This window comes from Eretmochelys imbricata, chromosome 6 (genome assembly GCF_965152235.1).
Source record: "Eretmochelys imbricata isolate rEreImb1 chromosome 6, rEreImb1.hap1, whole genome shotgun sequence".
NCBI lineage: Eukaryota > Metazoa > Chordata > Testudines > Cheloniidae > Eretmochelys > Eretmochelys imbricata.
The window spans coordinates 94,572,880-94,599,025 of NC_135577.1; positions in this window are offsets into that span (position 1 = coordinate 94,572,880).

Genomic DNA, 26,146 nt, shown 5'->3' on the forward strand with positions numbered 1-26,146 from the left:
GGTAAGAAATGGTGCTAGAAACATCTTAGTTGCAACATTTAACTTTGCAACAGCTCAGTCCTCTAGTGCAAACAGGGTAGAGAGCAGTTCTGTTCCTTTCCAAGGCAGCACTGAGAAACTAAGGCCTGGGATTCCCTTCACAAGCAGTAGTTGGTCACATTCAGTAATAATGTTCATCACTTACACAGCTCCTGTTCGATATTTTCCAAGCACTGTCTAGGCATTCACACACTCAAACTTACATAAGGCTGAATGCAAACATATTCATTACCTTTCCCAAACCTAATCCCCTGGTTACTCCTCTGACTCCACACCCAGCTCAGTTATTCTGCACAGCGGCTTTTTCAGGACAAAGGTGAACAAGCATTTCCTACTCAAATTGATGCTGTTGCTGCTCTTTCCATCAGCTGGCATCATCTACTACAGGAACACTGGCGATAGCAGGGCAAGGAGACTCAGCAAATCTAAATTGGGAGGTTTAGGCTATTAAACAAACCTTGATCTATGCAAAGATCAGGTCAATGCTTTTTTTTAAGAGGCTATGCAAAACGCTGTCTTGGCAGCGACATCAGCATTTGGCTAGGCGGAAAAGAGGCCCTCCAGGACTGCGGGGGTTGGGTTCAAGTTCATTCCTCTATTCCTGTCTGTATCTGTCCAAAGACAAACCAATCCCTTTCAGCACTGTGGATTTCAGAATAAGCAGCATCAGCTCTCTATTTAAGAGCTGCGCCATCCCATTGGCAGGAATCCCAATGGTGCTTCACAGAATCTACACCAGCGATGGGTTTAATTCATTTCTCATCTATCCCAATGTCTTGTCTTGAGAATGAGCTCATCCACCTTGAGGGCCTAGTTAAAATAGGCTCTTGACTCCACACAGGGCCAGTGACTCAAGTAATTGAAATCTTCCATAATTAAGTGCCCAATCCTTATCTCACTGAAGTCAATGGCAAAATTCCCTGAGTTTCACACCCTTCATTATGTGCCAACATTTTCTTCCCCTTCCGTGTAAGCCCTCAAAGCCCAAACTATCTTCCTTCTCCCACACCGTCGAGGCCCTCACAGCAATGTGAGGTTATATATACACCAGCAGAGAGCTAGTGCTAGACTACTGGTTGCCATTTTGCCTCGCTGTGTGCCAAGTATTGAGCCCTCTGCCCCTCCCCTTTCTAATTTGAAGGCTAAAATGATTCCCCTAAAAAAAACCTGTCTGCTAGGAGAGACTGGATGGGCTTGTGGCTAAACTACAGACCTAGGAGTTCTAGATTCTAGACCAAGCTGTGCTGCTGACTCATTATATGATCTTGAGCAAGTCAAATCACCTTTTTCTGCCTCGGTTTCTCCATCTGTAAAATAGGGATACTAATACTTACCTACCTCCTAAAAGGTTATGATTCGTGCTTATTACTTTGAGATTTTAAGGTGCTAGAGGAGCACACATTGCATGGAGGAATTAAATAGTCATAGAATCATAAAATGTAGGGCTGTAAGGGACTTCAAAAGGTCACCTTATCCAGCCCCATGTGCTGCGTCGGGACCAAGTAAGCCTACAGGAATTTGTCCAACCTGTTCTTAAAAACCACAGTGATAGGGATTCTACAGCCTGCCTTGGAAGCTTATTCCAGTGCTGAACTATTATTTTAGTTAGAAAGTTTTCCCTAATAACCGTACCTAAATCTCCCTTGTGCAGATTAAGTCTACTGCTTTTTGTGGACATGGAGAACTACTGATCACAGTTCTCTTTGTAACAGCCCTTAACATAGTTGAAGACTTATCAGGTTCTCCCTCCATCTTCTCTAATCAAGAAGAAACATGCTTAGTTTTTTAAAATCTTTCCTCATAGAAGGTTTAGAAAACCTGAACCTGTCATATTTGTTGCTCTCCTCTGGATTATCTCCAGTTTGTCCACATCTTTCCTAATATCTGGCCCCCCAGAACTGGACACAATACTCCAGTGGACTCACCAGTGCTGAGTAGAGCAGGACTGTTACCTCCCTTGTCTTACATACAGCACTCCTGTTAATACACCTGTAACGTTCCTCCCTCTCAGGGCCAGGGCACCCCCTTCAGCAGCATGAAGAAGCCAGCATGCCTGCTGGAAGTTTGTCAGGTGGTCTGACATGGGATCATGCAAGTCAGCCAACTAGCCAGCTAGGTTTCCTGCGCCCTCCTTGTTGTAATTATTTATTATTATAGTAATAATAATATTTATAATAATTTATGTTTTGGTAGCACCTGGAGGCAGCAATCAGGATCAGGGCCCCACGGTGCTGGGTGCTGTACAAAGATGTAGTGATGGCTTGTCTGCATTGCAGAGATAACTTGAGTTGTAACACAAGTGTTGCCGCTAAGTTGACTCCCAACCACACAGAGAAACCCTGAACTCAAGTGGGAAGGCTGTAGCCAGACAGCTAGCCCTCCTCCCCCCCCCCCCCCCCCCCCCCCCCCGCTCAGACCAGCATTGCTGGAAACCCAGGAGGAAGCCGGAACAGGGCACTTAACATATATTCCAGCACAGCCTTTGAAGCTGTGAAAGCACAGGTGTGCTGCTACAATGTGCCTCTGGGAACAGATACAACGATTAAGCTCACAGCAGGCAGAGGCCCTGTGACAGACATGGCTCTTAGCCCCTACTAAATAGCGTGATGCACACACACCAACATCCTAGGTGGGAAAATATTTACCCTGATAAAAGAAATGTCCAGTAGTCGAAACTTATTGTTTCTCTCCCTTGCAAGTGTAAACTACTCTTGCGAAAGCTGGCGTCACCCAGACAGACCAGCCTCAATTTGGCATAAGAAAGGAGAAAGAGAATAAAGGAGTACAGAGGTATAAGTAGGGGACCTACAGCACCATGATTTTTGAGTACTTTTCACTATCTATCTGCTGGTCAGATAAGTGACAGCCTCCCAAGGCTTCTGCAGCTAAGAGGGTCCCTAAGCCTTGTCCCTTATTCGTCTTTCCGCGGAATTGAGTGACCGATCCTGGCTTGGCACCGCTGGAATCGAGAGATGCAAGGAGGGTAAGAAGCACCCACACCTGATCTCCTATCTTTAGTGTACACATATTTTGAAATAGAGCTCTATACTTTGTTTTCTTTCTTTGGGATTGTGGCTTCAGTTTTGTAACTTGTTTGTGTGTGTAACATCTCTACATTTAAATAAGTAGGCACTAGCAGTTTTGTAACCACATGATTAGAATCTAGCTTTATAAATTTTGGTAACCATTTGTGCATAAGCCTGACTTGTTTTCTCTGGTTTACTGTAAAGCAGCCGACACAATTAAAGAACCTCAGCCGTTTTGGCTCTAAAGCCTGGCCATTAGGTGAGAGTACTAAGAGCCTAGCGTTGAGTTGTGCCGCCTCCACGGGGCAAACTCTTGGGGCACCTGTCAGTCAATCCTGGCTGCCCGCTGCGAAGGAGCTCTGAGCTCTAGCAGTTAAAGTCACGGGTGTGGAGAGGCTCTTAGTGCTGCCATTGGGGCACCTGTCAGTCAGTATTGACTGCCCGCTGCGAAGGAGCTCTGAGCTCTAGCAGTTAAAGTCACGGGTGGTTAGGACCTTGGGGCATCCGTCAGCCTAGCCTGGGCTGCCCGCCGTGAAGGGACAGTGCGTCCTAGCGGTTAAAGTCACGGATGGTATAAACGGGCATAGCTGGCACCTCACCAAACATCCTTGGCCGTCGGCTAACAAAGGCCCATTAGGGCACATCTACACTGCAGCTGGGAGTGAGCTTTCTAGCCAAGGGAGACAGACTCGAGATACTAGGCCACAGTTTGTGTTAGCACAAATTGTCAGCTGCTAACACAATCAATAGCTCTGTGTAGCTTGAGTGTTATTTTGCAATCTGGCCACACGAGCAACCCTAACTCGAGTATAGATAACATGAATGTAGATAACTCAGTTTAACTGTGCAGTGAAGGCAAAGCCTAAATAGGTATTCAGCTGCTATGGTGATGGCAATCATATCGGTTGATTGATCATTCAATAGATTAGCCAAATACTTGAATGTTTATCCAGGATCATCTTAGATTTGTCCATCAGTAATACAAACTTACCTGGAAAAGATGGAGAACAATAACACTAGGTACAGCATAGCATACTGGAGAATTATTTCTTGGTTCTCTGCCGTACAACACTGCCAGTGCCCCAGCTCAAATCATGATATGACTTTTTGTTACTGGAAATCAGGATCTCCCAGCTCAGTGAAGAAAGCATGTGGCTGATGTGCCAAGCCAGTCACAAAGGGTTATAATGCATCTAGAGATGGGTCCATGCTGAGCATCTACATCTGGATGTGAACTTCCCCAAAGTCCAGGATTATTTAGATATGGGGTCATTGTCCAAGTCCAACCCTTGATTCTATTACGTGGTGTACTGCTTGGGGCAAGAACTTTATTTTCCATTTGCTCTATTACGTGCCATGCCCCTCTCTGATTATTTGGAACACCACTAAAATAAGGTTGAACTCGCACAAACTCATTTCACATGTTATCAAAAGCCAGATCCAAGGCAAATAAGTGGCAAAAGTATTAACTCTCTCTGCTACTCACTGAACCCTTCCTGACAGCAGTAAGAAAGACCCATGATTGTCCTAAGGAAAAGAGGATGTCTGGTCATAGTTATGATTGAGACACCTAATTCGTCACATGAGAGTCAGAGACAAAGTCCAAATGACTGAGTTCATCACTTGAAGAATGAAAACTGAAGTTTGCAAATTAACTACAAAAGCTCAGATTCAAATCATTTTGCTACCACTGTACCAGACCAGCTGCTGTTGAGAAGGATGAAAAACACAAGAAGATAAGACAGTAAGTGGCGACCCGCTAGGATACTGTGATGTGACTGAGCCAGTTGGTGGTGCTCTTCTTACCTCTTCAGTTCTGAATATTGGTGGTGGGTCCACTCTGATGCAAGAGGCACCATCTTTCAGAAGACATATAAAACAGACACCTGGTAAAATCCTATAACTGTTTACCAGGGGTATTTCTTTAATTCTAGATGGGCAGATATTGTGTAATTTTGCTGTGTATGGGCAGATATTGTGTAATTTTGCTGTGTATTATTTAAAGGCTGCTACCTTCCACCCCAGAAGTAGCTGCATTTCAGTGATGGGTGTAGTGACCCTTTTATGCATAACAACAAATCTTTACCCCTACTGAAACAAGCCTGAGTAGATGCACTTCTACAGAGGGATTCCATGAGGGTAAAGGATGAGAAGGAATCCTCTTCCTGTACAAGATTGCCAACCAGCCACTACTACAGCCGGAGGTGGCAATAGTATCGGCTAAACCATTATGCTGTTAGGGGACAATGACCAGTGAATTCATCGAGTGTCTGATCAACATGCCCTATCCCCACTCCCACCCTGATGCAGCCCCCTCCCTCTCCTGCATGCAGGCACTGAGGATTACAGGCACCAACTTTTGTTGGCGCCGGTGGGTCCTCGCGCCCCCCACCCCTGCCCCCAGCCCCGCTCCGACTCCACCCTCTCCCTGCCCCTATTGGACCCCTCCCTAAATCCGTGCCCTGGCCCCGCCTCTTCCCCCAGTGTGCCGCTCTCCTCATCCTCCCCCCTCCCTCCCAGCGCTTGCCATGTGAAACAGCTGTTTCGCAGCGCAAGCGCTGGGAGGGAGCGGGGAGATGCAGGACGCAGCGGCACGCTCAGGGGAGGAGGTGGAGGAGGGCTGGGGGGTGGGGCCGGGAACTGCTAGTGGGTGCAGGGCAACCACCAATTTTTCCCCGTGGTTGCTCCAGCCCTGGAGCACTCACGGAGTTGGCGCCTATGCTGAGGATACCCGCCACAAAGCTGGGTTCTGCAGTATTCAGGTCTCCATATCATAGATTCCAAGGCCAGATGGGATCATTGTGATCATCTAGTCTGACCACAGGCACCAACTTTCCAAAGTGCTGGGGGGTGCTCGACCCCTGGCTCTGCCCCATCAATGCCCCGCCTCTTCCTGCCCCACCCCCACCCCACCTCTTCCCGTCCCTGCTCCACCCTGCCTCTTCCCGCCCAGTTCCGCCCCCTGCACCTGAGCGCACCACATCCTCACTCTGCCCCTCCTTTCCCAGCCTCCTGCACACCACAAAATAAACAGCTGATTGCCGCAGGTGGGAGGGGAAGGCGCTTATCCATGGGGCCCACGGTTGGCGGAAGGCGCTGTGGGGAGCTGATGGGTGGCTGCTGGTGGATGCTCAGCATCCACCATTTTTCCCCATGGGTGCTCCAGCCCTGGAACACCCATGGAGTCGGTGCTTATGAGTCTGACCTCTTCACATCCTGCTCTCCCTCAACCCTATGCAGAAGAGTCATGCCCAATTATGCCATAAGCAGAGCCCTCTGCATCTGCTAAGGAAGGGATAGGATTTGCCATAGTTTATAGAGCTGGTTGGGATCTGTGTTTGAAAAGTAAAAGTACCATATAAAATGTTAGTTATTATTCTTTGTCACTGAGAGCTTCTTTTGGGTCTACCCATATGTACACTGAGGGCAAAGAGAGGATCCTCATAATCATATTATTATTAATTATTATTACATTGCAGCACCACCAAGGAACCCCTGTCAAGGATCAAGATCCCACTGTGCTACACATTGAATTGACAAGCAACAAAGAATCACAGGACTGGAAGGGACCTTGAGTGGTCATCTAGTCCAGTCCCCTGCAGTATTATCTATTCTAAACCATCCCTGACACGTATTTGTTTAACCTGCTCTTAAAAATCTCCAGTGATGGGAGATTCCACAATCTCCCTAGTCAATTTATTCTAGTGCTAAACCACCCTGACAGTCAGGAAGTTTTTCCTAATATCCAACCTAAACCTCCCTTGCTGCAAGTTAAACCCATTGCTTCTTCTCCTCTCCTCAGAGGTTAAAAGAACAATTTTTCTCCCTCCTCCTTGAAACAACCTTTTATGTACTTGAAAGCTACTATCATGTCCTCACTCAGTTTTCTCTTCTCCAGACTAAACAAACCCAATTTTTTCAATCTTCTTTCACAGGGTCATGTTTTCTAGACCTTTGATCATTTGTGTTGCTCTTCTCTGGACTTTCTCCAATTTGTTCACATCTTTCCTGAAATGTAGTGCCCAGAACTGGACACAGTACTCCAGTTGAGGCCTAATCATTGCAGAGTAGAGTGGAAGAATTATTTCTCATGTCTTGCTTACAACAGTCTTGCTAATACATCCCAGAATGATGTTCGCTTTTTTTTGCAATAGTGTTACACTAGTGAGGCCCACTATGACCCCCCGATCCCTTTCCATGGTGCTCCTTCCTAGGCAGTCATTTCCCATTTTGTTTGTGAGCAACTGATTGTTCCTTCCTTAGTGGAGTACTTTGCATTTGTCCTTATTGAATTTTGTCCTATTTACTTCAGACCATTTCTCCAGTTTGTCCAGATCATTTTGAATTATAATCCTATCCTCCAAAGCACTTGCAACCCCTCCCAGCTTGGTATTGTCCGCAAACTTTATAAATGTACTCTCTATACCATTATCTAAATCATTGATGAAGATATTGGGGTGAGCGATAGCTCAGTGGTTTGAGTATTGGCCTGCTAAATCCAGGGTTATGAGTTCAATCCTTGAGGGGGCCATTTAGGGATCTGGGGCAAAAATTGAGGATTGCCCTGCATTGATCAGGGGGTTGGACTAGATGACGTCCTGAGATCGCTTCCAACCCTGATATTCTATGATCTCTATTGAACAGACCCAGAACTGATCTCTGCAGGACCCCACTCATTATGCCCTTCCAGCATGACTATGAACCACTGACAACTACTCTCTGAGAACAGTTTTCCAACCAGTTATGTACTCATCTTGTAGTGGCTCCATCTAGGTTTCATTTACCTAGTTTGTTTATGAGAAGATCATGCGAGACAGTAACAAAAGCTTTATTAAAATCAAGATATACCACGCGTACCTCTTCCCCACATCCTCAAGACTTGTTACCCTGTCAAAGAAAGCTATCAGGTTGTTTTGACATCATTTGTTCTTGACAAATCCATGCTGTTATTTACCACCCTATTATCTTTTAGATGTTTGCAATTTGATTGCTTAATTATTTGTTCCATTATCTTTCCGGGTACAGAAGTTAAGCTGACTGGTCTGCAATTCCCCGGGTTGTCCTTATTTCCCTTTTTATAGATGGGCACAATATTTGCCCTTCTCCTGTCCTTTGGAATCTTTCCCATCCTCCATGACTTTTCAAAGATAATCACTAATGGCTCAGATATCTCACTCCTCAGTCAGCTCATTGAGTATTCTAGGAAGCATTTCATCAGGCCCTGGTGACTTGAAGACGTCTAACTCATCTAAGCAATTTTTCATTTGTTCTTTGCCTATTTTAGCCTCTGATCCTACCTCATTTTCACTGGCATTCACTATGTGAGATGTCCAATCACCACCAAGCTTCTTGGTGAAAACCAAAACAAAAAAGTCATTAAGCACCTCTGCCATTTCCTCATTTTCTGTTATTGTTTTTTTCCCCTTTCACTGAGTAACGGGCCTAACCTGTCCTTGGTCTTCCTCTTGCTTCTAATGTATTTGTAGAATGTTTTCGTGTTACCCTTTATGTCTCTAGCTAGTTTGATCCTGTTTTGTGCCTTGGCCTTTCTAATTTTGCCCCTACATACTTGCGTTATTTGTTTATATTCATCCTTTGTAATTTGACCTAGTTTCCACTTTTGTGGGACTCTTTTTTGAGTTTCAGATCATTGAAGATCTTCTGGTTAAGCATTCCTTCTTCCTGGAACAGCATCCCGTGGTCAAGGAAGCCGAAGCCCTCCTGGCAACACCATCCTCGCAGCTAGGCATTCACCTCCAGGATGCATCTGTCTCTGACTGGGCCTCTACCTTTGACAGGAAGGATTGAAGAGAACACCACTGTGCTCCCAACTCCTCCACCCTGACTCCCAGAGCCCTGTAGTCACTTCTGATCTGCTGAGGGTCATACCTCGTGGCATCATTAGTGCCTACATAGTAGCATGGGGTAGTAGTCAGAGGGCCTGATGATCCTTGACAATCCCTCCCTTGACAATATCTTGGCTACGGGCCCCAGGCAGGCAGAATACCTCCTGGGGTGCCATGTCAGGGTGACAGATGAGTGCCTCCATCCCCCTCAGAAGAGAGTCACCAACCACCACTACCCTACATTTCCTCCGGGGAGTGGTGGCTGTGATCCTCCCAGCCTTGTGGGCACATGGCTTCTCCTCCTCCACCTTTCATGGTAATTCCTCATTGCCAGGGCAGCATAACAGTTTTCCATCACCGTGGTGGGTGGTTTGGGAGTAGGGATGGAACACTGCCTGCTGCCAGAAGTAACCGGCAACCAGTGTTCTCCCTGTGACAGAGCCATATCCTCCTCCCTGGTGGTGTGACAGCAATCGTCTGTAGGTGGATAGCTTCCTCAGCCTTGGATGCCTCCATATGCATACTCTCAAGGAATTCCTCATAGGCACAGATGCTCCTCAGCCTAGCCACCTCCTGCTGTAGCTGCCCCACCTGCTTCCTAAGAGATTCCGCCAGCAGCCACCTTTCACACTGGATGGTTCCCCACCGCCTGGCTTTCTGTAAGTGGGAAATGCAGGCCACAGTCTGTGCAAATCCACACCAGGATCTGGACAGAGGCATCCCAAGTTAGGATGTCTGTCTGGATACAGGCGCAGGTGGAGGAGACGGGAGCAGCATTGACACTGGCGAAGTGGTCCTTCATAATCATAGCAATTATATTACATCTTCCTCCCACAAACTCCCTCTCAAGCTCCCCTCTGGGAGCTTGTGATCCCTCTGGCTTTTAAGACCATCTCTCACCTATGTCAGCCCTAGTCCCTCGTTAATCACACAGGGGGAGGGTGATCCCAAGGCTGATTGAGACTGATCAAAGAACATCAAGGATGATCAAGGGAACAAAAGCTCAAATAGTCCCCAGGCACACAACTGACCCTGTAGCTGAAATAACCTGAAAGAGAAAGAAAAAACACAAACAGCCAAACAAACTCACTCACCGCAAGATTAGTACTCGCAACTTGTTCCTTCAGCAGCAGGATCTCCTGCTGAAGACAGTCCCTGCCCCAGAGAGCTTACAGTCTAGCTGCTGTACTTTAGAGTACTTTAGAGTCCATTTCTTTCTCTATCCTCTGCCTAAGAAAGGGAAGTTTTGGTACTATAGCATTAGATAGCTATACATTTAGCTTCTGTAGCACCAATCTTAGACTTCCAGGAGCTTAACACATATTAAAATAATATATGCAATATGCAAATTCAGGTTTTTAACATGTGATCAAACAGCCAATTCATCATCAGAATAATGATCCCAGCTCCTGTGTCCCAGCTCATCAGAACATCAGCTCAGTTCCTCCCCAAGCACCTGAGAAGAAACATAGGGTTCGCAAGGTGCCCAAGAAGCTAACAAATCTCTTCTCTGGCAGAGATTGCCCTACCAGCAACTTCCTCCCATTTGAGGAGGCTCCAGATTAAGTGCCTCTGCTGGTTTCAGCTGTGGCACAGTGGTTGAAGAACATCTCTGAGGCAAACAGCTCCTAAAATATTTAGGGTTTTATATGTTGACACTGGCACTTGGCACTCCACCCAGAAACTTATGGGCAGGCAGCGCAGATAGCAGATCACCGGCGTAGAGGGCTCCCTGTGTGAGGCACAGCTTAATAAGGGAGCTGCCAGAGCCTGCACTAACTTCACTTTCCAAATGGTCTCCAGGTTTAGCTTCATTAGTTAGATCCATTAGTATAGCTCCATTAGTTAGCATTGGACACACATGGAGTCCCTCTTTGATGCTGTAGCATGGTGATCATCTCCTACGAAGAATTAACTGAAAAAAATTGTCTGAGTCAAATCGTCTCAGACTTGTTGTTGTTTTGTTTATTATACTGACAGTCTCAAGATTATTATTATTTTAGAAGAACCCCTTTCATCCCAAAGAATCCCCACTGCCTTACAGCTGCCGAACATACAGCACTGCTGAAATATAGCCAGCCCTGGGGAAGAGAGCATCATGCTGCTGACATGCCTGTAGGGACAAAATTAGAAAGACCAAGGCACAAAATGAGATTAAACTAGCTAGACACTCTACAAATATATTAGAAGCAAGAGGAAGACCAAGCATAGGGTAGGCCCGTTACTCAATAGCGAGGGGGACGGAACAATAACAGAAAATGTGGAAATGGCAGAAGTGCTAAATGACTTTTTTGTTTCAGTTTTCACCAAAAAGGTTAGTAGTGACTGGATGTCAAACATAGTGAATGCCAGTGAAAATGAGGTAAGATCAGAGGCTAAAATAGGGAAAGAACAAGTTAAAAATTACTTAGGTGAGTTAGAGGTCTTCAGATCACCAGGGCCTGATGAAATACATCTTAGAATACTCAAGGAACTGACTGAGCAGATATCTGAGACATTAGCAATTATCTTTGAAAAGCCATGGCAGACAGGAGAGACTCCAGAAGACTGGAAAAGGGCAAATATAGAGCTCATCTATAAAAAGGGAAATAAGGACAACCCCGTCAATTACACAGCAGTTAGCTTAGCTTCTGTACCCAGAAAGATAATGGAGCAAATCATTAAGCAATTAATCAATTTGCAAACACCTAGATGGGGGGGGGGAGTGGTAGATGTGGTATATCTTGACTTTAGTAAGGCTTTTGATACTTCTCACATGACCTTCTCACAAACAAACTAGGGAAATACAACCTAGATGGAGCTACTATAAGGTGGGTGCCCAACTGGTTGGAAAATCATTCCCAGAGAGTAGTTATCAGTCAAGCTGGAAGGGCATATCAAGTGGGGTTCTGCAGTGATCAGTTCTGGGTCCAGTTCTATTCAATATCTTCATCAATGATTTAGATAATGGCATAGAGAGCACACTTATAAAGTTTGCAGATGATACCAAGCTGGGGGAGGGAGGTTGCAAGTGCTTTGGCGGATAGGATTAAAATTCAAAATGATCTTGACAAACTAGAGAAATGGTCTGAAGTAAATAGGATGAAATTTGATAAAGATAAATGCAAAGTACTCTACTTAGGAGTACTCTGCACAAATACAAAATGGGAAATGACTGCCTAGGAAGGAGTACTGTGGAAAGAGATATGGGGGTCAGAGTGGATCACAAGCTAAATATGAGTCAACAGTGTAACACTGTTGCAAAAAAAGCAAACATCATTCTGGGCTGTATTAGCAGCAGCATTGTAAGCAAGACAAGTAGTAATTCTTCTGCTCTACTACATGCCGATTAGGCCTCAACTGGAGTATTGTGCCCAGTTCTGGGTGCCACATTTCAGGAAAGAGGTGGAGAAGTTGGAGAAAGGCCAGAGAAGAGCAACATAAATGATTAAAGGTCTAGAAAACATGACCTATGAAAGAAGATTGAAAAAATTGGGTTTGTTTAGTCTGGAGAAGAGAAGACTGAGGGGGGACATAATAATAGTTTTCAAGTACATAAAAGGTTGTTTCAAGGAGGAGGGAGAAAAATTGTTCTCCTTAACTCTGAGGATAGGACAAGAAGCAATGGGCTTACCATGCAGCAAGGGAGGTTTAGGTTGGACATTAGTAAAAACTTCCTAACTGTCAGGATCTGTGTTCCCTCTAAGCTGCGCAGTCGGGCAGCCACCCAGGAGTGATTCAAGTGCCTCGCATTTGATTAGCAGAGCCGCGCACATCTGGCAGCATGTGTTCAGGTGCCCCTTCCCCTGCTGCTTTACAGCCGAGTTGCTCCTGACCTCGGCCTTGGAGCCCCTGGCCAACTGCTCCCAGGACCCTTCTGTTGGCTGTGCAGAGCAGGGGTGGGCAGACAGGGCTCAGGAGCAGGAGAGCTGCTGTGGTCTGAGGTCTGAACGAGCCTTCTGGGTGGTGAGTGAGTGCCTTGAAGAGACAGCACACAGTTTCTCAGAGACTTTCCTAGCAGCCAGCACATGCCCAGTTGAGGCTATGTACCTTCCTTATACAGCTCTTTGAAACCTAAGTGAGAAAGGGCTGGTCATTCTATATTACGGTCATATGGCCATTTTGAGTCTGTCATAGTGCTTCCACTGCCAAGTGTCTCATCACATTGCACTAAGCTTTGATCTTTGAGTCCTTCCAATAGGAATGGGATAAGAAAATGGCAAAAGTCATTGCTGCTGTAAATGCCCAGGAAAAGCATTCATCCAAAGCAGAACAAATAAAAAAGTTTGCATTTTGTCTGATTAGCGTTTTTCCTCAAATCACATCCAGATTCCCAGGATATTAGCCTGAACTGAACTTCTGCCCAGGTAGTAAAGATCTTAACAGACACTTATACAAACTATGAAGCAGGAGAGGAAATCATGCTACTGTTGGGAAGGAACAGCTCACCTTCATCATAGGCCCATTAAAACAGTATCTGCTATGGGTCTTGGAAACCACTTGCTTTTCCCTGATAGGAGTTCACCTTTCCAGCTGCAGGCAGAGGGGCCAGCTTTACACATGGCTGGAACTCCTTGCTTTGTTTGAGTACACTAGAGTTTATTGACCGGGAATGTTACAAAGAAATCCAAGCACATTCAACCAGAATACTGGGAGATGGGGGAGGAGAGCTGATCTAAGCCAAGGTCTGGAATTGTCAATGGTGCAGTGGCCAAAGGGAATGTCCTTATCACATAAGGGTTAATCAATGCAATCAATGCATCAGCAGGACTTTGAAAAAAAAATCACTGTCTTCAAAACTGAACAATGTCTTTATGAAGATTTTATATAGTGCCCTTAATATGCAGTGAAGCAAATCTTGTGGCTATTGTAGCCAATGGAGCTTGGTCATTGACTTCAGGAGGATCAGGATCTGGCCCTGCATCACCACTCTTCACAGAGAGTGGGTTATCATAAACAAAAGAGAAAAGGGAAGTTATGATAGGAGATTTAATGTGATGATGATGAAGGTGATTATGATAGAGACACCTATGATTACAGGTACAGAGATAATAGGAGAGGAATAGGTGAATGTAAGGTCAGAGAGGAATAGGAAAGAAAGCCTATGGGGAAAATTTGAAAACCTACAGGGAGGCTTTCACTTTCATTGATGGATGGGAAGTCAGTGAAAGTGGCCAAGGATGGAGGAGGTACACTCCCTGCAGTGAGGGAGCAGTCAGGCCACAGCTAAATTCTGGGTCTCCTGACCTTACATGTGTAGGAGTATGGGAAAAATCAAAAATGGGAGAATTGTAATAGATGCACTAGGAAATGATTATGATGATTTAAGTGGAGGGAAAGAGAAGGCAAGGTGGTGTTGGGACTGGATGACAGGGGAATTGATCACTTGATAATTGCTCTGTTTTATTCGTTCCCTTTGAAGCCTCTGGCTTTGACCACAGTTGGAAGACAGGATACAGAGCTAGCTGGACCATTGGTCTGACCCAGTATGGCCAGTCTGGAGAGGGGAAATCTGGACAAATTTAGAGGCATATAGGTGCTGCAAAATTGATTAGAAGAGATGTCAGAGGATAAAGGAAATCTGGAGTCCATATTCTGGAAGCAAAGGTAAAGAGCATGATAGTGGAGTCAAGAGACCTGAGCACAGGTAAAGGAGGACATCAGTCTTTGAAGCAGCAGCAGGAAGTTCAGATGGAGAATAAGCAGCGGGCGCAAACCAGCTCTTAGAGAGAAATAGCCTGTTTTCATGCAAATATTCCTACTAACAAAAAAATGGAAAGAAATAAACCCCATGTTTCAAGTTTTGTGGGAGGCATCAGTGGATCTTAAAATAAGAAAAAATTAACACCACATTTCCCTCAATTGGGCCTGCAGACCACAAAGATTTTACTGCCGTCTCTGGTTTTCTTTGAGTTTTTTGGTTTTTCCCACATCAAAGACAATGAAAGGAAAATTTTTATTTTGTGTGTTTGTGTGTGTGTGAGAAAGAGAGAGAGAATATGGATACACATGAGAAAGAGAGGACACATATGTGGAAGGGGGCAGAATGGGTGCTGGGAAGAAAGAAAATCCAGTCCACAATGAGACTGGGCAGTGAGAAACAGGTTATGAAATAGGATTACAACAAGATGAGGTTATTTTTGTGACAAACGGGAAGAGGGCCTAAAACATAGGACACATTGTAAATGCTACCATTGTATGGGACCGTAAAGATGTTGGTGGAGGGAACTCAAATAAATAGTGTGGTAATGAGTAGCGCCTGAGCCAGTTTCTGTGGTACGAAACACAGGAGTGGCGCCTGCCCTGTTACAGTCCTCCATTCAAACAGAACTACCCTTGGACAAAAAGAGTTAACTACCACCCAAAAGAACCATGCTGCCCAGCTGGACTGGTAACTTAGCGACCACCTGATGGGGTACTTTGATCATCTGATGAGGCTACTCAGGAGGTCACCTGACAAATGGGACTGGAGGTTGTAACAGAAAGGGTCTCCCCTGGGCCATTTCAGACAGATGGAGAAGAGGCCAGAAGCAGAAGGCTGGCTGCAGCAGTGAGAGGAGATGCCGTGTTCAGGAGGAGAAGCCTTGTGCAGGAGAGCAGGGGGAGAGGACACATCTTGGATGCCTTACAGAACTCTGGCCTAAGTGCAAAGAACACTCCAGAGTGGTGAGGAAGCAGAAGCAGAGAAATGTGTACCAGTGTGTTTGTGTTATTGTTTTGTCTAGATCTAGAGGTTTCTTGTGAAGTCTAAAGTAAAGGGTAATTATTAGAAACCTGTACAAAGCCTGTGTGTTATGGGCTTCAACTATCTTGTGTTTCATGGAAAGTCAACAGTAAACCCAGAGTGCCCACAAGATTGGAGCTCTGGGAAAAAATATGTGAAAGCACCTGCGGTGCTTTGGGAAGAGGGGTGAGCCCTTGTCCTGAGGGGCCTAAGGCAGTTGGATCATAAGGTCCCGCTTCTGTGAAGGGGTAACTGACACTCTGTGCCTAGGAAGGGGGCCAGAGAGGCCAAAGAAAGAGACAAGTACCAGAGCCTGTGCAGATCAAAAGTATAATGGTGCAGCATGTGGGGCCCAAATACGGTAGTCTGGGGGGTATCCCAGACAAGACTTTAGGGAAACCAGCAGCTTATTACAGCATTGCCATAATCTGGAATTACAAACTGTGACTCACCAGTACATATAATTTACCTGCTTTAGAAACCTCTCAATAACTCTCATTTCCTTTTTTTAACTAATAAACCTTTAGTTAGTTTACTATATAATTGGCTACCAGCGTTGTCTTTGGTGTAAGCTCTAGAGTACTAGTTGATCTGGGGTAAGTGACTTGTCTCTTGGGCCTGAGAGCAACCTGCTCTGGTGTAATTTTAGGTTTGGGTGACCTTTGATCACAAAGTCCAGTTTGTCTGGTTGGTAAGATAGACTGGAGAGTCTAATGGGACTGTCTGTGACTCCATGGTAAGACTGGTACAGTGCTCCAGGAGTTCACATTTATCAGTTAGGATTGCCAACTTTCTACTCGCACAAAACTGAACACCCTTGCCCTGCCCCTCCTCTGAGGCCCACCCCTTCTCTGAGGTCCTGCCCCTGCTCATTTCATCCTCCCCTCCCTCTGTTGCTTGCTCTCCCCACCCTCACTCACTTGCTCATTTTCACCAGCTGGCTCAGGGCTGGGAGGGGTGAGGGCTCTGTTGGGGGTGGGGCCAGAAATGAGGAGTTCAGGGTGTGGGAGGGAGCTCCGGGCTAAGGCAGTGCATTGGGATGCAGGAGGGAGTGAGGGCTCTGGCTGGAGGTGCGGGCTCTGGGATGGGGCTGGGGATGAGGGGTTGGGGTGCAGGCAGGGGCTCTGGGCTGGGGGGTGGAGCCGAGGAGTTTGGAATATGGGAGGGGGGTCTGGGCTGAGGCAGAGGGTTGGGGTGCAGGAGGGGGATGCAGGCTCTGGGCAGGGGCTGAGGGTTCCAGGGTAGGGCCAGAAATGAGGGATTCAGGGTGCAGGAGGGGGCTCTGGGCTGGGGCAGGGTTGGGGTGTTTGGGGGGGTGATGGCTCCAGCTGGGGGTGTGGGCTCTGGTGTGGGGTTGAGGGATTTGGGGTGCAGGAGGATGCTCTGGGCTGGGACAGAGGGGTTCAGACAGCAGGATGGGGATCAGGGCTGGGGTGCAGGCTCCGGGCGGCACTTACCTCACACAGCTCCTGGAAGCAGCAGCATGTCCCCACTCCGGGTCCTACGTGGAAGTGTGGCTAGGCAGCTCTGGCGCTGCCCCGTCTGCAGGCGCCACCCCCACAGCTCCAATTGGCCATGGATCCCAATCAACAGGAGCTGGTATTTGGGGCGGGGCAGTGTGCAGAGCCCCCTGGTTGCCCCACATGTAGGAGCTGGAGGGAGGACATGCCACTGCTTCCGGGAGCTGCAGGGAGCCAGGACAGGTAGGGAGCCTGCCTTAGCCCTGGCCCCCATAGCACCGCTGACTAGACTTTTAACGGCCCGGTCAGCAGTGCCGACCAGAATCGCCAGGTCCCTTTTCGACAGGGTGTTCCAGTTGAAAACCAGACACCTGGCAACATTATTATCACTGGCTTGGAGCAATCTAATTATAGAACACACCACCAATTTGGGGTATCTGCCCAGTTTTCTAACAGTCTGCCCTGAGGTAGGCACTCGCCATTCTGAGTCATTCCAGACAGCGTGACACTAGTATTCATTTAGTCCTTGGTCTTTCTCCTTAGACTACCTAGCAAGGACCATTTAGTGGCATTTGTGCTCTCAGTATTGGTGATATGAGCACCAGTTCAACTTAGAACTGGGGTGAGACCCACCAGCCCATTTCACACATCATACGCAATTGACCTGTGGTAATAACCTTCACTTGCCACAAATGTGCTATATCACCTAGAGATGAAGCCTTCAGTTATCCTACTTCCTGTCCCCTGAGCCATCCAGTTCCCCTCTTCTTACCACATAATTAATTTGTGAACCCAAAATAAATACACAAAAGTAGCATGTTGGAAAAAAATGATTTTCCATAAAAAAAGCTCTTGAACAGAGATGGGCCTGAGTCTCAAAAGCTTGTACCTGAATTTCCTCCCAAGTTCTAGAATCTTTGTTTGAGCCCATTTCTAATTTTAAGCTGCAGGATTCCTTACCATCAAAAGAGCTTCACAAAGTCATTTTGGGAAATGTGTCTAATGTCCTTTTCAACTCATGCAGCCTGCTGATTCCAGGAACCTTGTCACCTAGGATTTACTCGATGTGCTGCTAGCAAATAACAATATGGAAGGGAGTAAATATAATATATATTCTTGATAATGGCCAAGCCCTGCCTGCCAGCTTTAATAACAGAAAAATGATTACACAAGTCTAGTAAATCTGCTGGCACTCAACAGCTGGAATGGACCCAGATTTACCTTCTGTCCTATGTTTGAAGCCAGAACTTTGAAGAAGACGACCAAAAATATCCCAGTGTTGATATTAACTGAGACCTCCTGAAATTCTATTACCCCCATTAGACTAAATACATAAAATCCAAACCTCCATCATTATAAAAGAGACAGCTGGATAAGTAGCCACACAGGAACACAAGGTGGGATGCTGGGCTTTGTAAATGCCTAATGACATACCAGGAACTTAACAACATGGCAGAGTAAGAAGTGGTGATGCCCCCTTGCTCCTTAGTCATACACAACTGAGACACAGGACCCTCAGACTGTAGCATAGGCACAGCTGGGTCTGACTGGCTCTCAGGCTACAAAGAAACATTGACTGAGGGAGAGAAGGGAGGATTTTAGGAAGGATTCATCCGTAGGGAACTAACCTGTGCTGATGGAATTCACCCATTATAGATTTGAGAAAGAAAGAGAACTGTCCATATAATGAACTACTGGCCTGCTTGCGGAATCATAGAATTTATATATGGAAATGACCTTTCCAGTCAGACAAGGCATCTTCCTATAATTCAGGATTGATCCCTAGAGTACCTGAAGATACGACAATGACAGAAATACCAGAGAGAGAGAAGAATAGATGGAGGATAGACAGACAGATACTACATTTCTAGCATCTTCTTCAATCTAATTTTGAATGTTCTAAGCAATGAGGATTACACCACTACACTTGAAATTTTATGAATATATCTTACTGTCAGGATAACTTCCTGACATTGTCTGAATTTTCATTTACTCATATTTACACCCCATCCACCACCCCAAATAATTCTGCCACTTAAGTATTTTCAAGTATTTGCTGACTGTTGTCCTTCCATTTGGGGATCTGTTAGATTTAGCTCCCTTAATCTTCCACCATAAATCACACCTAAGGTATCTGAACTCTCGTCTCTCCTTAAAGGTAAGTTCCCTAAAAGTGGTCCTGTCACAGAGCTGGTTTTGGGTGCATGTGAAAAGCCTGCAGCCCTAGGTCCCCTTGGAATTGGGGGAACTACAGTTGTAAGGAACAATTTCAATTTATTTTTTTAAATAAGATCCTAGCCTTTTTTCTTGTGAAGATAGCCTTGAATATGTGACAAAACAAACTGGTCCTGAGCAACTCTGAAAAATCAGTCCTTTCATTTAAGTGCCTAAATAGAACGCAAAAGGCCTAACTTTGGACGCTGACATTTGAAAGTAATGGCCTTAACTTCTCTGCCTTTGTTTCATAGAATCATGGACTCAAAGGGTTACAAGAGACCACAAGGGTCATCCAATCTAACACCCTGACAAGATACAGGTTGCGTTGTGTCTAAAGCATCCAAGACAGATGGCTACCCAGCCTCCTTTTGAAAACCTCCAGTGAAGGAGTTTCCACAACCTCCTTAGACTGTCTGTTCCATTGTCGTATTGCTCTTACAATTAGGAAGTTTTTCCTCAGATTTAATCTAAATCTGTTGTGCTGTAGGTTGAACCCATTTCCTCTTGTCCTGCCCTCTGTGGACAAAGAGAACAACTTTTCTCCATCTTTTTTCTGGCAGGCTTTCAAGACGGCTATCATGTCCCCCCCCTTAATCTCCTCTTTTCCAAATTAAACATACCAGTTCCTTCAGCGTGTCCTCACCTGGCCTGCATTCCATCCCTTTGATCATCTTTGTCTCTTGCCTCTGGATCCTTTCAAACTTCTCTACATACTTTCTATACATTGGTGACCAAAACTGGACACAGTACTCCCACTGAGGCCTAAGAAGCGCCAAGTAGAGCAGTGTTATCACCTCCCGTGACTTGCATGCTATGCCTCTGTTAATGCAACCTAAAACGGCATTTGGATTTTTTGCAACAGCATCACATTGCTGACTCATGTTGAGGTTGTGATCCACTGCAACTCTCAGATTGTTAGTAGTGCTGCTGCCAAGCCAGTTATCCCCCATTCTGTTTTTGTGCATTTGGCTTTTCTTCCCTAAGTGTAGCACCTTACATTTGTCTTTGTTGAATTTCATTTTGTTGTCTGTAGTTCTCCAATTTATCAAGATCCCTTTGAATTTTATCTCTATCCTCCAAAGTGTTGGCAACCCCCAACTCTGCAAATTTGATCAGTATGCTCTCTATTCCTACATCCAAGTTATTAATAAAGATGTTAAACACCAGACCCAAAACAGATCCCTGTGGAACCCCATTTGAGACCTCCCTCCAATCTGACATCATTCCACTAATAGTTACTCTTTGTTTCCGGTTGTTTAACCAGTTATTTATCCAGTTAATAGTAGTTCTGCCAAGCCCTCATTTCTCCAGCTCACTTATCAGAATGTCATGGGGGATTGTTTCTCTATCTGTAGAATGGAAATAATAATTTTACTTCTCTGTTGCAAAGGGATGATGTGGTGATTAATTAGTTACTGCTCAGCTCTTTATAAACATGAGTACTGGACCACAAGGGGAAGCCTGGACGTTCTAACCTGCCGTAACATTTATCAGGAGGAACATGTGGGCTCTCAAGAGTTAAGAAATCAAGTGGCATGTAGCAAATGCATCCTAATTTTTTGCATATCACAAATTTTTCTATTGAAGAGCATACTGGGAAGAGACACCAGGTGCTCCAGGCCTCTTCTGTTCCACAATTAGTAGCAAACCATGCATAGAGAACAATTACTTTGTCCCAGAGTGATTTGGCTCTACAGGCTAAAGAGCCGGTAGACTGCCTGAGAACAGCTCCAATAATCAAACACACAGCTGGCTGTTCAGAGCTTGAAGGACTTGACTCCAGCCAAGAAACAGCATGTCCAGCCTTGAGCATGCAGAAGGACTTGGAGGAAAGTACTGGGGAAAGAGAGAAAAGGTGGGTATTATGTTACATGGCCATCTGCTCCAATTAGTTGAAATAATCAGCTCTAATAATTACTGTAAAGAGGCAGCTTTCTCTAGTGGTTCCAGAACTAGAAGTCAGGAGTTCTGACTTCAATTCCTAGCTCTGCCACTAATTCACTATTTAATCCTGGGGGGTGGTGGGGGGGGAAACCTAGCTACACTGTGCCTAGTTATTCCCATTTTGCAAAATGGGATTATTATGCAATTTATCTGTTCTTTGTCACACTAATCTCCAGCTATCTAAAGACCTCTGAAAGTCTCTAAAGCCAAAAGATGAGCTATCTCCCAGAGTAAGCAGCTTATCATTTGGGATACTTATTGTCAGAGGTTATGGCAAAACCGTTTTGGTGTAATTGTGCTCACATTAGTGCTCCTACTCCATTCTCCTAGTAAGGACTTCCAAAGCTGTGTGTGCCAGTTACCAGGAAAGCTGTATCCCGCCCTAAGAGTCTCACCGTTGCTATTGGCTGTGCCATTGTTCCTATGTGGCACAGTTGTCAATAATCCTAGTTATAGAGACAGGCATTCTCTGAGGTATCCCACTTGCAGTCAACTTAAGACTGGGCCTGGGATCAAGAACCTTGAATATGAGTTTGAAGAGAGCTAACATAGGGTTTGGAGCATGGGAGTGACATATCTGTGAGGACCTTTGTTGCTAAGTAGGGGAGTTCCTGCAGTAATAAACAGCTACAGTTCTTTCCAAGGCTGTCATGTTCACGCACATTGATGGGCCACTGGAGATAGTCAAGCCTGAAGACACCACCATCCATTGATCACCGAGGTCAGATCAACAGTTTACAGCCTGCAATGGAAGTCTATAGGGAAGAAACGAGTCATGAAGCTTCTCCTTCCTATCTCTTTATAAATTCAGATTTGAAGTTCCTGCTCTTTTTAGTTTTCTTGATCTCATCAGGCAAGTTTGTGTTTATACGATCTGCCTTGTGTGATGTGTGATACCTAGTCATGCTGTGCCAGGAGCCTCAAGAGAAGGAACCATGCCTCAGGGATTCAGTTCGTTCCCTGCTGCCCTCTTGCAATGTACTCCTGGTCCTTACCCACAACAAATCACTACTCTTCCTGCTTTCTCAGCAACACCAGCTAATGCTGCCGGAAGGGGAGCCAAAGCTCTGGCTACTCCCCACCCACTGGGTCAGGTACAAGTAGCAAGTGCACAACACCAGTTTCTTCTTCTGCATCCAGACCTACGGTCCTAGGATAACATTCAGGAGTATGGATAATTCTTACTTCTCCTTATGCTTCTGTGTGGGCTGGCCCACAATCCAACCCATAGTTACTGAGTAGCTGCCCATGACCTCAGGTAGGCTCACTATCACTAGAGTGATCACTTTAATCCCGATGCCAGGGTCTATGCTATCAGAAGCGGATGTAGACTCAGGTGCCTGATTCAGATCTCATGCAGTTTCAAATCAGGAGTAATTCCAGTGAAGTCAAGGGAGTTACCCTAATGCAAAGCCAGTGTAACCAAGAGGCAAATTGGACCCTGTGTGAATTTAGCATTTCATCTTCACGCTCTCTCTTTCCTTGCACAGACCAGGATGAGGTAGAATCCAAGCTGTGGAGATTGTGTGTGTTTTTGTGTTTTATTTTATTTTGTTCCTAGCTTACAGAGCAGAATGTTTCAGTCTTGTCCTGTTAGGATTTTCCTGGTCACCTTTTGATTAGCAGCATTGTTGAGATTTTGCTGAACAAATCCCCATTATTTCTGAGACTTTCTGCCTGCCTCTAAAAAAGAATAATAGTCAGTCCAGTCACTAACAACATCCAGCCACCAATAATTCCTCCCTGCCTGAGTGTAAAGCAGACAATGTACAGTGTGCTGTTCCTCTGTGGCAAACAGCCCAATGTAATAAAACATAACCTTAAAGCACTGGGACTTGGGGATGAGTCATACAATCAAAGTAATACACATTGCTCTCTTTTACTTATTAAAACCATCAGAAGATGAAGGCAGATCAGATCCTGGTTATTAGAGGAGATTTCTCTCTGTTGAATAAATGTGAGTCACATCCTCCCCTCAGTAAAATCTAACCTCAAGGCAAGTGTCTCTGTCCTGAACAAGGCAATTAGAAATGAGTGAGGGCTCAACAGGAGGGGCATTTACTAAATAATGACCTCCCAGGAGAGGCAAAGACTTAGCACGTTTGATAAGATCCCCATATATTCTGAGCTGCAGCTCTGGAAGTAATGAAGAGAGGGTTGGGAATATATTACATGTGACAGGGCCAGATCCAAAGTCCATTGAGCTAAATGGGCTTTGGAGCAAGCTCAAAGAGAGGCAAGATACCCATGCCCACGTCACTGCACTTGCACAGGACTCTTGGGCAGGGTGGCCAGGGAAACCAAACACACACCAAACACCAATCCAGAGCCAGGAAGAGGCATTGTGGGTGGAGGGCCCTGCTTGCATGCTGTGGTGACAGCCAGTGTAACACTCAGACCCTGGTTGTTGGCAGGCGGGATCGAGCCTGGGGCCTCTGGAGCTAAATACATGAGCTAAAAGCCATGTGGCTGTTAACTAAGGCTGCAGAGAAGACTCATTAAACTCTCTCTAAGTGGTCTCAGGCCCCCAGATGGGACAGAGCACCACACCCAGGAGGTGTGCGGGTTACACCAGCAAGGGGGAACTGGTCCAGCCATGCCGGATAGGAGCTGCTACAGCGTGAATGCAGGTGGACTTGCTCTCCAACACCACACCATGGGGCCTCCTACCCACTGGGGGCAGGACGTGTCCCCCCAGGGGCTCCCAACCAAAGGGTGGGGGGGCAAGGGGAGAGCCAGTTCCCATAGTGCACAGGGCCCCAAAATTCTTTAATCCAGCACGGGATCAGATCTAGCTTGCATATGTCTCCTCCAGCTGAAATTTACACCTCCAGGTCAGTGTAGGAGCACCCAGAAAGACTAAGGGATTTGCCCAAGGTCACGTTAAGTCTGCGGCAGAGCAGGGAGTTGAACCCAGGCTTAGTTCCCATCTAGCACTTCCTTCCTTTCTGTAGTATTGTTGTTGTATCTAGAGCCAGGTGAAATGTTTCAGCTGAAACATTTTTCCACAAAAAAGAATATTTGTATCCACTAAAACATTTTGCAAATTTGTGTCAATTTCAGTGAATTGTTCTGGTTGAAACAAAAAAGAAAAAGACAATTCTGAAATGTCAGTGAAGGGTTTGGGGGCTAAATTTACAAGGCTAGTAAGGTGCCAAGCACAAAATCAAGCAAGAGGTGGTGCTCCTTTTTGTACCCAGTAGTTAGGGTACTTACCTAGAAGGGAGACAACTCAGGTTCAAATCCCCACTCTTGTGCAGAGACTTGAATGCCGTCTCCTTTCAAGTGATTGCCTTTACCACCAGGCTAGCAGATATTCTGAGTTAGGGACAGTTCTCAATCTCTCCTTTTAAAGCTGTTCCATTTTGTGTGAAATCCAAGGGTCTCCCCTCCCAGGTGTATACCCTATCCCCCATGCTCTAGAGTCATTCTTACATGCTCTTTCTGGAGTAAAGACATTTTTCTAACTTTTTCAATTTGCCAAAAACTCCAAAGAAATTTGGTGTCAGTTTGACCCAATTTTTCCACAACTACCAGTGAACAGAACAATCAGTTATTTGCCCTGCTGTAGTTGTATCTCAGTTCGGCCGGGGTCCCTTTTATCTTTGTCCCCAAAGTTTGGATGCAATCAGTGTTTGTGATTTTTGCCTCAATCTCTGTTTCATACAGCAACAGGCGAAACTAAGAGTCGTCGTGATTTAGCAAAGATCTGCAGCAGCAGAAATACTGGGCGGGCAGAGGGACTTCAGGACGAAGGGTCTCTGATTTTTAAAAGCGCAAAACTTATATTTTGTTAAAACTTTGCCTTAACTTTGAGCTTCCTGCCTTGTATAACAGGACTTCACTGACATGAGGAGGGAGCGGGAATTGGGGACTATTAGTTCCCATGGAAATATGAGTTTTTCCCACACAAATATCACAGGATTTACTGCTGATGACATTGAATTGAGAACTCCCAGCTAGGCACATATAATGGAATTACACCAAGTTCTGGCCCTGCCACCTAGGAGTCCCAATATTTCATGTAAAAGTCCATGAAAGGAGAACAGGTTCGATGATACAGACTTCTGGAGCTCACCGAACACTAAAATACAGCTATCTCTGGGGTAGAACATGTCAGGTGTTTAGCAGCCCACATCAACACTACACAATGGTTTAGGATGGGCATAAAGAGCAATAGTATGTCCAAATGAAAATGCAGGTGGAATTTTGGGAGGCAGAGTGTAGCTATCCATAAGAATTTAGTAGGACCTCTACTCATGTGGATAGATGAAAGTGGTTCTCTAGTGACCACAAATCATCAGAGCCTCAGTTTTACAGCTGATCTGAAAGATGGTACCTCCTAGCACTAAGCTGGAGTATTAGTTCAATGGTAAGGGTATGACTTTACCGGAAAAAAAATAAAAACAAAGGTGTTCTTAACTCAGTGAGAGCTAACTCAGATTAAAATAGCAATGAAGACACAGCAATTCTGTAACGTGAGTTAATGGTTTGAGTTAAAGTATGTAAGGGTGCCTGGGTTTGCTCATAAGCTGCTAAGCTGAATTAAAAGCTGAGCTGCCATGTCTTCACTGCTGCTTTAACCCAAGTTAATGTGAGTAAAGAACACTTTTGTGTGTGTGTGTGTGCACACGTGCATGCACGCACAGTGAAGACATGCTCTAACTCAGTTCCATCTAGGATCACGGACGCCACTACTTAACGCAGGAGTCTGGGTTTTCTGGAGGTCTCCCGAACAAATACCAACTAGGTTCGATGCTGCTTAGCTAATGAAGACTGTCTTTGCTCAGTATAGTACAAGTGGTGGATTCTTTAGAACGCAAATGCAGATTTTACTAACAAAAATGATGAAGGGCACTTTGTGATGGGCTCCCCCCGGGGTGCCACCTGGAACTGGGGAGAGAGTTAGGC